The sequence below is a fragment of the Salminus brasiliensis genome, chromosome 16 (genome assembly GCF_030463535.1).
Source record: "Salminus brasiliensis chromosome 16, fSalBra1.hap2, whole genome shotgun sequence".
NCBI lineage: Eukaryota > Metazoa > Chordata > Actinopteri > Characiformes > Bryconidae > Salminus > Salminus brasiliensis.
This window is the reverse complement of record NC_132893.1, coordinates 22,618,072-22,626,122: the sequence shown is the minus strand read 5'-3', so window position 1 is coordinate 22,626,122 and position 8,051 is coordinate 22,618,072.

Below are 8,051 nucleotides of genomic sequence, written 5' to 3'. Positions count from 1 at the left end.
AGTCCACACACTACATGATCTGCCCTGAAACATCATACAGATATGCATGTCCAGCCGATGGAGTTTCTCACGAACAGTTAGATCCTGTTACTGTTACATACATTTTTTTCTTCTCCTGTAAAAATTGTATTTAGGAGATGGAAAGGTCTTTCCGTGTCAGCAATAATATGTACTTTTCTGATGAGTTCTATCAGAAGACTCTGGAGACGTGAAGGCAGTAAATCGCAAATATAATCTTGACTAATAATGAAATGGGAACAATGTTAGCAAGGGCATAGGCCCTGTTGTCAGCCCAGGTCTTGCAACATCAGGACAGATCCTGCTGAACCTAGAAGCAGAAGAGCCAACCCCTGGGAAACAATTGGAACTAAACTGGTGGCGGTGGGGAGGAAGGAGGCAGAGATGTAACGCCACTTTGGAAAGCAGCAAAAAAAAACAAAAAAAAAAAACGTGTAATTAGAGGTCTTCTAACACAGGTGGAGGCTGGTGATTGGCTGTGGTAGAACTTTCGAGACAGCTTTCATCTCCTGTGAGCACTTGTGAAAATGAGCACATTCAAGAATGATATTCACCTTTGGGATGAAGTAATTCTTGAGTTTTTCCCAGAATGGTTTCGTAAGCATTCTCATCTTCAGCTAAAACAAACATGTAAATGGCTAGTTCAGCCTCTTTTCCGAAAGTGTAGAACAGCATGCTGACCTGTACCTTGTCAGTTTCCCAGTCAAGCTTTGTTGCAATTCTGTAACTTTGAAAGCACTGTTGCCATTCTGGCTGCAGGTGACTAAAAAAATGTTTTTACCATTTTACAGTTTGCCAGCTTTATTTCTGATACCACATATTAGTCTATACCAGGGAACTCGACTGAGCTGGACTCAATAACAGACCATGTTCTTCCGGCAGCATGCTTTACAACTGCTACTCAACTGAACACACAGGCTCTGAAGTACATACACATTCAAGGTTACCACATCCAGCACTCATCACAGGCTTTTCACAGGCCTTTCTACTGTTTTTATTCTATACAGTTAATGGATTAAACTGAAGCTGATTTGTCTCTGACGGGAACAGTGGGAGCACTAAAGATTATGTGAATCAAAGAACTGCAAACTGTTGGTGAAGCAGCTTGCACAAAAAAAACTGTAGTGGCATTAGAGTAATATGAATAACATATTAGAGTACCTGCATCACAAGCAGCTGTTTGTGTTCCGTAAGATCTGTTGATCATTTACTGTAGCAGCTCCTCATTAGTGCTCCCGCTCTGTAGGTGTCGTCATAACAGCAGTAATGCTTCAACTTCGATTGGAGGTGAGGAGGAGGGGCCTATTAGCAAGAATTAGATGTTTGGGAGTGTGATTAATGGAAAACAAAGGCACCAATCAGGAAAATGTTACCAGAACAATGTAGATGAATATACTGATTTAGATTTCCCCCCTTGCAAATATACTTGAGTTAGGTCCTCAATTAACACAACAATTAAAAAGGACAATTTATTTAAAAGGTTACTTGAAGTGGCTATAGAACATTTAAATGTATTTACCTTGGCATAATAAGTTCAGTACATGATACTGACGTACTTATAACCTCAATCACAGTTGTGTCCTCCTTCAAAAGAAAAGCATAACCAAGCATAACGTTAAGAGAGCTGTAAAATGGGTCAATTCAAAAACCCCAAAACTACACAACAGTCTCGACTTATATTTCCCATGGGCTATATTTCTCATCTAGCAGAGAACCTTATAGGAGCGTTCAGCAGTGTTTTCCAGGTCACCAGGTCCCAGGTTAGCCTGTAAAGTTACAGAAATAATGTTCTAGGAATATTCTGAAAGGACGTAACAATGGTTTACATCACATTATTAGAATGTTTCTTTTACAACATTGCCAGTTAGACAAAAACCAACATTATGGAAACATTTGAAGTAACTTTTCTAAACATACGATTAACTATAAAAATACAATTAAATAAAAACAAGAATAAAATCAATTAAAAATGTTATTTAATTAATGTGTCATTAATTGTTTTCAAAACTAAGAATTGGAGCACTTATTTTCACATATAATAAAATATTTTCAGAATTTTTGTTGATATAAAAAAACAATATTTAAATGATGAACTTCAAATGATTAAGTCCTTATTCAGTTGTAAACAAAAATAAGCATAAAAAGTTGTAGGAATGTTCAGAAACCCTGACAGATTGAAAATTCGAAGACTCAAAAGTTGTAGTGTTCAGAACATTCACGTAACTTTCTATCTAGGCTGGATTAGTCCCCCGAAATTGACATACACCAGGTGTTGTTGACACTAGAGAGCAGCATATCACCAAACCCTGCTAGATATGGGAATATAGGTTGCTATAAGATCCAGGGGAGCATACAGCATACTAGGCTAAAAGCTAACATTAGCCAATGCTAGCTTCTACCGTCTCTACTCTGAAATGTCCTGTCCCTCAAAAACAAAATGGAGTACCTCATTTGAACCAAACCAGAACTAAACCCACGGAAGCAAGTAGGGGCAAGGCTAAAAGCTAACAATCTCTTCAGCTTGCTAACAACACATTGCGCTGAGAGGACACAATGAGAGGACAGCAGCAATGCTTTGAAATATTGTAGAAAGCTTTTACTGGACAGTAGAGACAGTTTCTCCAATAAAAGCAGGATACACTTACCTTAATACCCTTAATTTCAGAAGAAACAATGAATAAGCAGGTGTCCCAAGACTTTTTTGTGCATTTAGAGTAGCTCTGGTGCAACCTTAAAGAAGGAAAACTCAGGCACCAGGCATGTCTTGACGTGTCACCACAGTATGGGACACATTATCACCCCATATGTGTGGCGTCTGCGTTTTCCCTCTAGTTTTAATGGTGTAATGGATGCTTTCCCATCTGGCCTGTTGATACTGTTAATAGGCCTATGCACCAAACTCATTGACTAGCTGTCAGAACATGCAGCACGTTCACACAGCTGACCTTTATTACACCTTCCCCGCACCTTCTAGCACTGCTAAACATAGCTCTGTCAGCACCAACCAAAGGATCTAATGACATATGGAACAGAAAGGTACATCTGTAATTTCAGCATCTTTTTCTACTGTGGTCACCAATCTTGGGTTTTCACCCACACCTTCTTGTCAATCTGTTCTCACACTAAAGAGGTGGGCAGCACTTCTATTCACCTGATATCATCAGACTCACACAGACACACATACACATACACAGACAGACAGACACACCCCAAAGCGTGTGCGTGACAGAGTAGAGGATGAGCAGAGAGTGTCCTCATCCCATGAGTGGCTGTAAACAGGCTGTCACTCGGCTTTCACTTCGGCTCCCGTTGACTGACTGCAAGGTCAGCATCTCCTGACTTCACACCTTTCAGATAACACACGGCCGTGGAGCTGCCTTGCCCAACTAATGCGCTCAGACTCAGAAAGCCTCTTTGTATTAACAGGGATCCAAACTGGCGTTTTTACCTTCGCTTTAACTTTGAGAGGACGCTTCTAAGCCGCAAAGAGAGAGGGAGGCAGAGGGAGAGAGAGAGACAGAGAGAGAGAGAGGGAGGCAGAGGGAGAGAGAGAGACAGAGAGAGAGAGAGAGAGAGAGAGAGAGAGAGAGAGAGAGAGAGAGAGAGAGAGAGGGGTGCCAGAGGTGTGTTACTTTAATCTTTAAGTGGCGCTCCGGGTGAATAAATTTGAGGTAGGCGCCGCTTTTTTAATTCGGACATCTGTCTTCATATAGAAGGTCCCTTGAAAACAAGGCCAGCGGGTATCGATCTTGTCATAAAGTTTGCGAGGGCGCAGTAATTCGGCTCTCGCTGCGGCGCGACTGCTTTTCACCTTCCATTTCAGACTGGAGGAGTAACACTTAGCAGCAGTAATCAAAGCCAGCCAACAGTGCAGCATGACTAGCCCAGCTTTACACACTCACACACACTGTCTCTCTCTTTTTGTCCTCTCTCTGTTTTTTTCCCCACTGTCTGCCTGTCTGTCTGTCTCTCCCTGTGTCCTTTCTGTCTTTCTCTCAATGTCTTTTCTACCTCGCTCTCTTTCTCTCTCTCTCTTTGTCCTTTTTGTCTTTCTCCATGTCCTTTCTGTTCCTCTTTTTTGTCTTTCTTCCTCTCTTTGTCCTTTCTGACCCTCTCTCTCTCTCCCTGTCCTCTTTGTCATTCTCTCTCTCTCTTGCTCTCTCTATTCCCAGTTTCTCTGTCTTTCTTGCTCTTCCTCATCCTCATTTTTTTCTCTGTTTCTGTCCTTCCAGAGAGATACTGGGAGAACAGGGTGAGAGAAAGAGAGACAGAGAGAGAGAGAGAAAGAGAGACAGAGAGAGAGAGAGAGAGAGAGAGAGAGAGAGAGAAAGACATAAGAGACAAATCGCTCTCCCTTTGTCTTTTATGTCTTTCTCTCTCTCTTTGGCCTTTCTCTCTTTCTCTTACACTGTTCTCCCAGGCTCTCTCTTTCTGTTTGTCCTCTCTGTCTTTCTCTCTATTTCTGTCCTTCCAGAGAGTGACACTGAGAGGACATCATGAAAGAAACAGAGAAAGAAATAAACATAAAAGTGTTTACTGTCTCATTTTTGCCTTTCCCTCTCTCTGTCTTTGGCCTCTGTCTCTTTCTCTCATGCTGTCCTCCCAGTCGTTCTCTCTTTTTTGACCTCTCTGTCTTTATCTCTCTCTTTATCTCTCCATTCTCTCTCATTTTATCTTCTCTGTCTTTCTATTTCTTTCTGTCCTCTCGCTCTCCGTCCTCCCTGTCTCTCTTACTTTGGACTCTCTCTCTGTCCTTCCAGTCTCTCTCTCTTCTTTGTCTTTTCTGTCCCTTTTTCTCTGTATATCTGTTTTTCTCTCTTTGTCTCTTTCTCTTCTAGTCTCTCTGTCTTATCTGTCCTCTCCTTATCTTTCTTTTCTTTGCCAGTTTGCCTTTCCCTTTGTATGTTTCTGTCTCTCCCTTCTTTCTTTCTCTGCCTCTTTGTCACTTTCGCGCTCCCTTTCTCTCGTTTCTCTCGTTTCTCTCTCTCTCTCTCTCTCTCTCTCTCTCTCTCTCTTTCTCTCTCTTTCTCTCTCTCTGCAGGATTAGGAAGTCATTACCACAGTCATGTTGGGCCAAAGCAAACAGGGTCCCGGCTTCACACAGAAAGCTCTGCATCCATCATCACGCTGGCCCTATTATTCGCCATTCCTACACTCAAACGCGTACATCACTCTTAATTGGACAGTAGTGAGAGACCCCTCACGACGTTCTTTCCCCCCCAGCGCCGCAAGTCACGGCCAGATACAAAGGAAACAAATTAGTGATGAGAGGAATAATTGGCTGTCATTTCCCATCTCGGCACTCGTGCTGCTGGAGCCCTCGCTGAGGCTCAGGAGAAAATAGAAAACGAGGGGGCCTGAAATCAGCAAGGCGCGCCGCAAACACACTCGCTGGAGAGATTCTGTGAATACAAGCATTACCTGTTAGAACACTAATTAGATAATGGGCTGAATCACTTGAGGAAGCTTTCAAGACCTGGCTGAATGCAGGTAGTTCGTAATGGGAGACTGTTTGTAATTAGACTCCGCCACTTTCAATGGACAGTCTTCTGTCTGTATGTGCTCAGACAATTTGAAACAAACACAATTTCCCCCAGGTAAACACTCCGGTAGAGCCTTTCTCAGAGTACACATTCAGCTACAAACATTAGTCAGGGAGATACAGTTCCCATTAAAAGTTCATAATTAGCATTGATAGTTGATAGTAAATATTTTGTAACCTATTTAAATCCACTGGTCAAAGTTCTGGGCAAAACAGCATTTGGAGTTTGTAAGGCGGTAATGAAAGGGAAAGGGGTGTCTGACTCGTTTGAGGTAACAGGCCTCATTACCCGCAGTCCAATGTTAAAGGGGCTGGGCTAATTTTTATCGGAAAACTCTGCAAGTTCATTGTTTGCTAATGGAAATTAAATATCATTAGCATGCTGCTAGTGAAACAGTGACTGGCTGAATGACTGACTGACTGACAAATGACAGCTTTTACTGACTGATAAAAGACAGCCAAACCCTGATTGACTGACTAACTCTGACTCAATATTCAGCATTTGTCTGTGCTATTATATACTTTATAATAAAATACCATGTCATAATAAACCTGTTCACGAACAGAGTCACTGTTCAAAGTTTTAACCCTGACAAATCCACACAGTTCTCTAATGGTGCTAGCTAACATTTCTAGAGAACATCAGGTTCTATCTTAATGAGGTGGCAGTAAAAAAAAGTACTGTGACTAACCACATGGTTCCACACAGTGTGGAACACAAACTGTGACTAAGTGTTAGCTTGTCCATCACAAAAAAAAATATTTACCAGATTAATGAGCTGCGGCAGTTCTTGTACTGAACATGAGCTGAGGTCACTGTTTGGGAGTTCTGACCCTTGCCAAAATTAGTATTCTGACTGGCTCTGTCTCTGAGTTTGAATCTTTGTCATCAGATCCCTGCCCCAAAATGAAGATTCTGATTGGCTCTGCCTCTGAGTTTGACTCTTTGTTGTCCCACCTCTGCCCCGAAATGAAGATTCTGATTGGGTTCTGCTTATGAGTTTGATTCCCTGTTGTCCCACCCCTGCCCCAAAATGAAGATTCTGATTGGCTCTGCCTCTGAGTTTGACTCTTTGTTGTCCCACCCCTGTCCTGAAATTAAGATTCTGATTGGCTCTGCTTAAGAATGCTTGTAAGCATTCTCTTTGTTGTCCCACCCCTGTCCCGAAATTAAGATTCTGATTGGCTCTGCTTAAGAATGCTTGTAAGCATTCTCTTTGTTGTCCCACTCCTCCCCCAAAATGAAGATTCTGATTGGCTCTGCTTACGAGTTTGACTCCCTATTGTCCCACCCCTTCCACAAAATGAAGATTCTGATTGGTTCTGCCTCTGAGTTTGATTCTTTGTTGTCCCACCCCTGTCCCGAAATAAAGATTCTGATTGGCTCTGCTTACGAGTTTGACTCTTTGTTGTCCCACCCCTGCCCCAAAATGAAGATTCTGATTGACTCTGCCTCTGAGTTTGACTCTTTGTTGTCCCACCCCTGTCCCGAAATTAAGATTCTGATTGGTTCTGCTTACAAGTTTGACTCCCTGTTGTCCCACCCCTGCCCCAAAATGAAGATTCTGATTGGTTCTGTTCATGCGTTTGACTCCCTGTTGTCCCACCCCTGCCCCGAAATGAAGATTCTGATTGACTCTGCCTCTGAGTTTGACTCTTTGTTGTCCCACCTCTGCCCTGAAAGTAAGATTCTGATTGGTTCTGCCTTTTGAGTTTGACCGGAGACATTACAAATAAGGAGAACAGTCACTGATTGAAATAAGAATGGTTATCACAATGCTCAGTATAGCGTCTGTTCACAGACAAAGTTCCTACCCTCAACAAAACAGCCATTCAGCTTGCTGGTTACATTGCGAGTGGAGGAGGTGGAAGGTGGACAGTATTGTGGCACTAGTGCGGACACCCCCTTAACGTGCAAGAGCAGTAACCTAAACAAGCTGTGTTCTTTTGTCAGATTTTATCAGTGATTTAAAATATACATTTGAAACTCTTATTTAAGATCCTTAAGATTTGAGTGTTTCCTCTCTTCATTCATAAAAATGGAAGCCTGAATGTGTGTTACTGGAAATCACTGCACTGCAGCATTACAATGACAGCCGCAGAGTCAACTTCTCTAAAGCAGCATTACACAGCAATTTTACCATAAAATAAGGGCAATTTTCAGAATAATTTTGAAGCATCATTGACCTGTAATAGTGAGAACACCATCTCTATCATTGCCACTCCAAGCTGGTTTGTATTTCATCGCTGTCACACTAAAACCAGGTATCTCCATTTTTGCTTTTTCATTTTTTCACAGACATCATTTGAATTGGGCAGTTGTTCTTTAAAATGTTATGATGAATGGACCAAACATCAGTTAAAGGGTATTTAGCCTCAGTTTTGGGATGTGGAGCAGTGAACTGTGCTCTCTGGACTGCTGGAGCTCCATCCAAGACTTTTGGGTTCCAAAAAACCTTTGTGTCCTTATTTCCACCTCAAATTAAAGTCA